The sequence below is a fragment of the Lactuca saligna genome, chromosome 5 (assembly GCF_052625555.1).
Source record: "Lactuca saligna cultivar CGN05327 chromosome 5, ASM5262555v1, whole genome shotgun sequence".
In the NCBI taxonomy this organism is placed as follows: domain Eukaryota; kingdom Viridiplantae; phylum Streptophyta; class Magnoliopsida; order Asterales; family Asteraceae; genus Lactuca; species Lactuca saligna.
Window position 1 is genome coordinate 112,297,138 of NC_136421.1, and position 10,412 is coordinate 112,307,549.

Here is a 10,412-nt window from a genome sequence, read left to right on the forward strand (position 1 = left end):
TGATGAAAATGACAAGTTGAAAATCAAGAGCGAAACCGTACAGAAATTTGACTCATTGAGTTCCAAGTTAAGTTCATAGAATAAAATCAATCTTGAAAATACATCTAAATTTGATGAGGCCAGTCATCTGAGTGAAATATCTGTGGAGAATAGGTTGACTATTCTGAGTTTGTGAAAAACGAAACTGAACTGGTAAAAGTCATTATTTCTGAAAACTCAGTTGAGTTCGCTCGCATTTATCAAAATAAACCGAAAGTTTTGAAAAAAAAAAAGCTACGGTTTATCCTAAAGTCCAGACTGTCCCAAATCAAGTCTTCAAAGTTAATGGAGTGGACAAAACTCAAACAGTAGATTTACATCGCTCGTAGATGAAGATAACAAAGACGGGTGTGACAATTACTTTTGGTCGGCACCCATTGACAACGTGGACAAAACTGTAGGTCTATCAGATAAGACCTCTTGGAGGACAAAGGGACGATATGTGGCTGAGCCCATAAATAAACCATCAAGTTTTGAAAAGGGTAGTACGAGTGGTACTAAGGAGAGTCCAAACAAAGCTCATTCAGGAAAGAGCGAATCTCATGCAAGTGAATCAAAGCGAAAGGCGAATATTCACAAATCTTCAAAGCAACTTGTTGAGCAAAAACGTGAAAGGAATCATAGATATCAGAAAAATCTCAACGAAAGGAAGAAATTTTGGCAATCCTAAAACTCGAGCTACGTTCACAAAGGGAAATCTTCAAATCAAAGGATGAAAGTTAGTTCTCCTGCAAATGATAATCAATGTTCGCATTGTCATTCCTACAATCTGGTAAAGCAATCAAAGAACTTTACTCCAAAACCCACTTCTTCAATGATATCAAGTTCGAAACCAAAGATTCATCAACCCCTAAGATCTTCACCCAAAGATGACAAGGGAAAGAAAAAGCTAGTTGATGAGCCCAAAGTTCCAACCAAAAAGTCGATATCTGATTCTAATAGATAAGAGAGAGAATTCGTCAAAAATCAAATTAAATCTAAAAGAAAACAATCTGATTTAAAAGAGATGAAACTCAAAGATAATAAGATTAAAGTTTTCACCATTAAAAGGAAAGATGAAACAGCGTTAATTAATCGAATTTATTTGGTTGATCCTGCTATTACTTTTCCTTGTTCTGTAAAAGGATCACCGGGACCTAAGCAACTTTGGGTTCCTAAATCTGCTTAATCTTTGCAGGTTATTCGTGACAAGTAGTTTGACAACAAATGGTACATAGACAATGGTTGCTCACATCACATGACTGTGAGAAAGGAAGAGTTAAGGGAGTTTTGTGCACTGAAAAATGGTGGAAATGGAAAGCATGGTAACAACTCATTTGGAATGATCAAAGGCTATGGGATGATTACGAACGAAGATTTTTCAATACGAAAGGTGGCATATGTGGAAGGATTACAACACAACCTAATCAGTGTTTCTCAATTGGTTGTGGGAACATGCCAGAAAGTAAGCTTTGATTACGAAGGTTCTGAGATTGTAGAGAAGGAAACGAAAGCAGTTCTTTTGAAGTCTCCTAGGAAAGGAGAAATGTATCCTCTAAATTTGAACCCGATAAGAGGAAAACCTGCTATTGTCTTGCTAATGAAAGCTCACTCCGATGATAGCTGGCAATGGTACTAACGACTTTTGCACCAAAACTTCAAGGATATCAACAAGCCCGTGCTTCGTGATAATGTGCGAGGGATTCCTCTATTGAAGTTCGATAAGGATCATTTATGTGTAGCATGCGAAATGGGGAACCAAAGTAGGAAAATCCATCCAACTCGAGTAAACACGAAAATCATTAAACCTTTAGAACTTCTACACATAGACCTTTGTGAACCTTCGGCAATCGAAAGTGTCGGTGGCAATAAGTATATTCCTGTTATAATTGATGAATTTTCATGTTTCACTTGGATGTTCTTTCTTAAACAGAAATCTGAGGCAACTCCTACACTCAAGAGTTTCATAAAGAAAGTTGAGCTTCAGCTGCGAAAGCTTGTTCGCAACATTCGTAGCGATAATGGGCTAGAATTTAAAAATCAAGACTTTGAAGAATTTCTGGCTGATAAAGGAGTCACACACAATTTTTCTGCTCCTTACACCCCACAACAGAATGACGTAGTTGAAAGACGAAATTGTTCTTTGTATGAAGCTGCTCGAAAGAGATACTTGAATGAAATTAGTGTAGAGTAAAAGTAACCTGCATGAATCATGATAACAAATAGTATTAATCAGAAAAAATGACCAAAAACATTTTTTGCAAGAAAAGAGCACAAATGATCTTCAAAATGCTAAAAAGAGCAAATGTAGATGTGCACACTGAATTGCAGTACACTGGAGCTATTTGTAGTAAATTTACTTACATATCTTTGCTAAAAATTTCGATTTTCAATGTATAAATGGAACATCCTTCACTATTGTCCTGAAATGAAATTCAATCATAGGGATATAGGTAAGAACCTTTACCAAAACTTAGACATACCATGCATCTTGGAATACGTAACCCCAATTCCTTTCATAAAAACATTTAAAAAATAAGAAATGTGAACTAAGCATTTTGCATTTCATTCAATGAGGCTTTAGAAAGATTAACTAAATGTTAAGGAAATATGCTTCTTTATGCTTTATCATCAAATCTGAAAGCTCACCAACAATGGAAATAAGCTAGAAAAATTAAACAATTAATTTAAAAATATTATACAAATCCTTCATTGGTTGAGGGTTGATGTGATACAAGGAAGAGGGTCCAGCACTTCTAAAGAGGACGTTCGCATCTATTGCCGATCTCCAATCAAAAAAAAGCAAGTGAATGAATAAACATTACTCTCAACATTAAACCTTGCAAATAATCATATTTTAATTAGATTTCAAAAGACTAATTGCCCATTTAAAAAAAAAAAAAAAAGCAAATTATAAAAAGCGACCAAATTAAAGTAATCAAACTTAAATACAGATGAAATATGTTGTGGATTTTAGAGGTGAAAGAACAGATATTTGTAATCAGCATCTAGTTCATTGGTCCTAGTCAACTCCAAATCCAAAACCTGAAAAGAAATTAGAGGTGAGAGAGTTACAATCAAATGGAAATGTAACCTAACATAAACAAAAGACATGATTAATCAACGATCATGATCCTAAATTCCTAATTATCATCATCTTCACAATTAAAATAGTATATAGTGGTTAAAAGGAATCATCATCATCTAATATCCACCATTGATATAGTTGGTAAATTAAAATAAGAAAGGGGGAGGCATTCTAGGCAAATAGCCATGTTATGACATACCTAGGCAAAATCAAAGAAGCAATGAATTACAAATATAACCTTAATTGGATAATTAGAACATTTGAATATTCAATTTTTATAGAAGAATGAACTAATTGTACCTCTTTCTACTTATTAATTAATTGTATCAAAGATTCCATTCTCATCTCACCAACAATTTTTTTTTTGAATTCCAATGGATTTGTGATTGAGGAGTTTGATAATCAGCTTGGCGAAGAACATAATGCATTTAAGCTACCAGTGACCAAGTCGATCCTTAAGCAAATGATACAACTTTGTATTAATTGGCACACCAATATGAACTTGTCACAAATAAGGACCTGAATTGGATAAGAGGAAATTAATATTAATAATAACTGAATGCATAAATTCTGTGATGATATAAAAGACAAAACTGCACAAATGGTCTCTATGGTTTACTTAAAATTGTCATTTTCGTCCAAAAAAGTTTGGACTAGCACCAGAGGTCCAAATTTTTCATTTTCTTGAGAGTTTAGTCCATTTGCTTTGAACTTTTTTATAATGATGATTTTGCCTTTGTTTTTTGTTTTTCTGTTTTTTTTATTAATTTAGATATTTTTCTGGTTAAAAGTAAATTAAAAAATAAATTAAAAAAATATAAATCTCTCTCCCTCTCTGATCGTCTTCTTCATTCTATCTTTTTCCTCTAACTCAAACCACAAACACTTTTCACATATAGATACACATTGAAAATTAAAAAAAAATAAACAAATAAAAATAAATAACATATAATTGGGGATCGATACTATAAATCAAACACATACTCTCTAAAATTAAAGACATAAAGAATCGATTAGAAGTTCAAAATTTTAGAACTGCATACTTTGTTAACCCCTTTCTTCTCTTATATCATCTGCATGTTTGCTTTCCCTCCTTCCATCTCGTGAATCGCAGTTAACCCTTTTCCTATCTAATATCGATCATATCTCTCAAGGATCCTCGTATTTCCTTTAATTAAGGTGCATATGTGTAAATTATAGCCAGAATGTGTTGGTGGTTCCAATTCACGTCAAAAATCAGAAATCAAATAAGGACTCGTTCATGATGAAATCAGAGACATATACATACCTGATTAAATCAATGGAGGAAATCGCCTAGCGTTGTTCTCCACCACAACACCACCAGAAAATCGCAGATGGGAGCACTCGACCAAAAAAAAAAGCTGGAAGCATCATTATGTATGAGAATTAGGTTTCTAGTGACAACTTAGGTATATATATATATATATATATATATATATATATATATATATATATATATATATATATATATATAGCACCATCGGAGTTCACCGGATCTAGGGCCATTGGAGTTCACCAGAGCTAGGGTTTTCTAGAGTTTGTTTAGGCGGGTGAGGCTCGACTATCTCCGACAAGGACATTCAACACCATCGGGGTTCGTATCGTCCTAATGGAGACGATGATGAAGTTGGTGGCCCAATCACCGTTTGTGAAGGGGACCAATATCAGATGAGAGGGATAGTCAATTTTGAAAGTTCTGACCGTATCCATAGATCCAATAGTCGCTTTCTTATTGAAGCAATATGTGCAAATGATGGTTGAATGCAGAGGTTTCTTGAATAAATGGTGGCCGTAGGAGGGAGCAAATTGTGGGAGGAGGCGACTATTTGTTAGAGGCAAAGGAATGTTTCTTGAAACCATATGTGGAGAGAGAAAGAGAGTGGGGTGGGGGTTAGGGTATTTTATTTTTGTATTGATTTTTAATTGTTTTTAATTAATGTAATAAAAGAAAATTCAAAAATAAAATAATAAGGGGCAAATCCATCATTATAAAAACTTTCAAAAAATTTTGACCAAACTTAAACAAAATGAAAAGTTTTGACCTCTTGGTACTAGTCCAAACCTTTTTGGACCAAAATGACAATTTTGACCCAACCACAGTGACCATTTATGCAGTTTAGTCAAAATAAAAAGTAAAAGAACAGAACATCAGATTGAGATTATATTATTAAGACCAAGACCCCCAATCAACATCTATATTTCGTACAACATCCTAATCAAAAACTAAAATAACTTAAAGGTGAAAATTAAATAACGATATAGTATTATAGATTTTAGGTCTATTCAGTTCATCAACACATTAACAAATAAGCTGACACTCCATACAGAAACAGGTTACCAATCAAAAACATTAGATCCTTTCCACATCTGCTTGCAAAACTCTAACATGACACACAAGTTGAGAGTGTATAGGTAAGGCAAGTCCCACTTGGTGACGATGGTTAATTACAAAAAGAACAAAAACATGTGTCAGTTGTGATGATCTAAAAAATCTTCTACAAGAATAAAATCAGAAAAAAGTTCTAGCGTTCTTCAGTCTTCACAACAAAAACAAAAACAAAAAAAAAAATTAAAAAGAACAAGTGATACCCCCATCCATCGCTGTCTGTTTTCTCGAAAAACCATCGACACTTGAGTCGATGAACACCAAAATTTACTCGACAAATTACAAATTAGTCAATTCCAATGACCTTCTGCTTGTGCTTGTGCAGCTGGCATGGGAATCCTAGGTTTCCGTGATCAGCAGCTTCAATGATATCTTCTGCAAATAATCAACCTGCAAATCAAATATAAATGAAAAGTTTTATTCCCCAAAGTACATCACCACATATCAGACTACTAACTACTTCCATTCCATCTCTACACAATATCCACTAATTAAAAACTACCAAAAATAAGCAACAAACCAGGCTTGTTGCAGCATTATATATCTTCTCTTCAAATCTCACTGCTATTTTATGAAGTTCGTCTAGCCCCTCCTGTTCAGAGAACGGGAGATGCCTCTTGAAGATAACCATTCTACATAAAAGCAACATGAACAGCAATGTTAACTAGCATATAATCAAATTCATAAACCACTTAAATTTAAGATAAGGATGTAAATGGTAAATAGTAAATAGTAATCCACACATCCTGTTCACCATCCTTCGTCTTGAAGCTGCGTGCAGCTGAAACCTCCAACTGTTTGTATCCATCACCTAAACTAGAACTGTATTTGTAATACTCAGATTTAATAATATATTTATACAGAAAACAAGTGTTAATTCTTATCTGGAACTATGATTTAGTAACAACACAAAATCGGTTACTGAAGGAGGAAAAAGTATCAAATGTAGCGATCACTAAAATTTGAGTTTCAATTAGCAATATAAGTTGTGATTACAACACACTAGACATCAAAATTGACGATGATTGAGCATATAATCAGAGGTGTGTTTTAATTCTAGCGATCACCAATTAGCAATGGTTTGGGTGAAAAATGGGTCGGCAATTAAATAGCGTACATACCAGACAAATGCCTAATTCTTCTTGGAGATAAAGCAATTGGACTCTCTATGAAAATCAAAATCCAACTACTCAAAAAAGTAAACGATCGAGTATAATCAGAGATTGAATCGATTTGCGTGTAACCGATGGGATTGCCCTGAGATGGTCGCCGCTGACAAAGACGTGAACGACGATCCCTACTTCGATGAAAGACGAGACAGTGGAGAAAAAAATAATATAATAATAAATAAATAAATAAGGAAGGGTAGCAAGAAACTTATGAAGAAATTTCATGGGAGATACAAATATGTTGACTCGCAAAGCAAAGCATATGCATATCAAATGTAAAAACCGAATCTCAATTCACTTTTAAAATAAGAAGTTTTGGAGAAAACTCTGAACTATTCCATTTACTTTGTAGTTTTTTTGTCCAAAAAAGTTTCAATTTAAAAAATAATATTTATTAAGAGTTTCATCGTGGATTTAGTCTATAGAATTAACACTATATTACCATTTAATTTAAATTTATATTTTCAATTAATTTATATTATCTGGTGGGCTACACTTATAGCTCATTGTTTTAAGATCACCCTTATCATTCATCCATTTTACACCATACATTCTAGTCTTCTTCGATCACCATAACTTTTTCATGTAAAATGAAAACCAAAAACTAAGTCGAATGTGATAGATGAAATCTCTCTAGAAAATCCTCAGTATCCGGCAGAGCCAATCGATTCTCAAAATCCCAACCCTAAGCCACCTACTTAGGGGTAGAGGGTTTTATGTGGCGTGTAGGCCTCGTTCCAGGCTTCTGATGTGTATCGTTCAATGTGTTCGTCTACAGGGTGTTTTCGGATGTTGTTGGTCTGCTCCTTAGGTGCGACTACGAAAGAGGAGCTCTCTGTTGTGCTTTAACACGCATTATTCGATCAAGATCCACGAAGGTTTCAAACGACTACAAAGGTATGTATTTTTGTTTCCTTCTCTTTAGTTTAAGTTTCATAGATAGGTAGAACATGTATCCTTGGTTGGCTTATGGGGATTATGTTTTGTTGCTTCCATTGTACGCCTTTATGGCCTTTTAGATTCTTCATAACCCTACACATCCCACCACAAAAAATCACCATCGAGAAACCATCATCCTTATTTGCCTTGTTTTTTCATTAATCTTCTGATCAAATTGCGGCTCAAAAAATATTAACAAAGAAGAAGGTTGAAGAAGGAGGGGTTGTGATTGAATTGAGAAGTGTCGCCTATGATCGGAAAAAGAAAAAAAGAAAAAAAAGTTTGATTTATTTGTCTTTTTGAGTGTGAGTTGCGATCGAGATTGAAGAAGGAAAGAATGAGACACAGAGAAGAGGCGTGATCGATTTTTGAGAACAAGGGGTCAATTTCTCCATTTGGGTGATGTGATGATGATGAACCATGAATGCGATGGTGATAGGGCAAGATGATGGTATTGTGGTTCTTGTTCTATAGAGATGGTAGCGTGGATGCACGATGTTGATGGGTGGTGATATGCATGATTAAGAATGTAAATAAGGATTGAGATGAGTGAACTTGGTGGTGGATTGAGGTTCAGTGGTGGTTTTAATTGATGGACATGGATGAAGATGGTGCTTGGACAAACAACGACAAATTTAGAGCTTATCTTGAACTTGAAATGTGAGAAAAAAATCTTGATCTGAACTTAATTTGACACATACACCCCTAAGTTCTAGGATCTTCATCCCCCCCCCCCCCCCCCCCACACCCACCTACACACATACACACATGATGCAATACATATTTAGATCTTGAGTTTAGAGCTTTATGTAAACACACTTTCTAGATTTTCAGTAAAGCTTTCATACATATTTCTTGATTCAAAATCGAATACCTTGGTTCTTGTAATTTGGGTTCTTGTACTATATTAGCAAAGAAGAAAGAACATATGCACACATTTTCTTGATTTTAATTTTTTGGGAGAGTCTAATGGAATACCATGTTTTTTTTAGAAACCAAAAGACTTGTATTTTTTTTAATCGTGACGTAAAAAAAATAAGGGAGGAAAGGTAATTTTAAAAAATTCTAACATAAAATTTTTAAAAAAAGATTGGTGGGGAAATGGAATTCAAACTAAAAGAACCACCGTGGTGTAAGGTTTTGTCCAAATGACCGTTAATGCAAGAAAGGTTTCATAAGGAATTTTTAAGGGAAAAATAAACACCTTAAGGACCATTTATGAAATTTATCAAAATTATATTTCACAAGGTCCGCTTTAGGGGGTGAGCATAATAGTTAAGAGAAATTAAATATTCTCCTACTTTTTTTCTTATATATCCTCCTACCCAATTAAATTGTGATATATGTAACATTTAATGTTCATTTATTAAAATTTAATGATATTTTAAAATACTAACATGACACATATCATCATTAAAATGGGTAGAAATATTGATAGGTATAAAAGGTAGGAGGATATTTAATTTCTCATAAGTTAATAACCGAAAAAATGAACCCAAACCGAATTAACCAAACCATAATAACATAACCATTCTTAAAACTAATTATCCGGTTTCTATTTTTTGTTAACCGACAACTAACGGCTCGATTATGGTTTTATAGGTTAACCAACCCAAACCTAATTAACCAAACCATAATAACATAACCATTCTTAAAACAAATTATTTGGTTTGGCCTCATAATCGATTTAGTCCCTATATATTTTTTTTTATTCAATTAAGTCCCAAATACCAGTAATCATATTCAATTTAACCCTTTGATCCGGTCAACAGGTCATCCAAGTTTCAAAAATTACATTTTTGGCCTAGATTTCAAAATTTATTACAAATTTGGTCCAAAATTTACACTTTTGGCCAAGATTTTAAATTTTGTTACAAATTTGGTCCAAACTTTACCATTTTTGCCCAAATTTTAGAATTTTATTATGAATTCATCCTAACTTTAGTTTTTTTTTACTAATTTTTTTCTCAAAGAATTTTGTCTAATATGTTTTTTCTTTATAAAATCATACTTATACAAAAAAAAAATCAAGGAGTCACACACAATATTCGTAGCGATAATGGGCTGGAATTTAAAAATCAAGACTTTGAAGAATTTATAGCTAATAAAGGAGTCACACACAATTTCTCTGCTCCTTACACCCCACAACAGAATGACGTAGTTGAAAGACGAAAGCGTTCTTTGTGTGAAGTTGCTCGAACGAGATATTTGAATGAAATTGGTGTAGAGTAGAAGTACCCTGCATGAATCATGATAACAAATAACATTAATTAGAAAAAATGACCAAAAACATTTTCTGCAAGAAAAGAGCACAAATGATCTTCAAAATGCTAAAATAAAAAAAATAATAAAAAAAAGAGCAAATGTAGATGTGCACATTGAATTGCAGCACACTAGAGCTATCTGTAGTAAATTTACTTACATATATTTGCTAAAAAATTCAATTTTCAGTGTATAAATGGAACATCCTTCATTATTGTCCTGAAATGAAATTCAATCATAGAGATATAGGTAAGAACCTTTACCAAAACTTAGACATAACGTACATCTTGGAATGCGTAACCCCAATTCCTTTCATAAAAACATTTAAAAAATAAGAAAGGTGAACTAAGCATTTTTCAATTCATTCAATGAGGCTTTAGAAATATTAACTAAATGTTAAGGAAATATGCTTCTTTATGCTTTATCATCAAATCTGAAAGCTCGCCAACAATGGAAATAAGCGGAAAATTAAGCAATTAATTTAAAAATATTATACAAACCTTTCATTGTTTGAGGGTTGATGTGATAT

The 10,412-nt window shown here is 33.3% G+C and overlaps 1 long non-coding RNA gene across 7 annotated transcripts; it reads right to left on the bottom strand.

The window, feature by feature from the left end:
- Positions 1–1,875: 1,875 nt before the first annotated feature.
- Positions 1,876–6,968, bottom strand: LOC144997193 (uncharacterized). 7 transcript variants are annotated; one of them, XR_013659723.1, is made up of 9 exons: positions 6,635–6,968; positions 6,257–6,335; positions 6,034–6,145; positions 4,606–5,903; positions 4,395–4,488; positions 4,150–4,274; positions 3,407–3,625; positions 2,383–3,063; positions 1,876–2,219 (listed from the first exon to the last, which is right to left on the bottom strand). It is a non-coding gene; the product is annotated as an uncharacterized LOC144997193 (long non-coding RNA). The 7 variants fall into 7 exon arrangements; XR_013659724.1 differs by having other exon boundaries at positions 3,457–3,625; positions 4,619–5,903; positions 6,635–6,967; XR_013659722.1 differs by having other exon boundaries at positions 3,457–3,625; positions 6,635–6,967.
- Between the last annotated feature and the right edge of the window lie 3,444 nt (positions 6,969–10,412).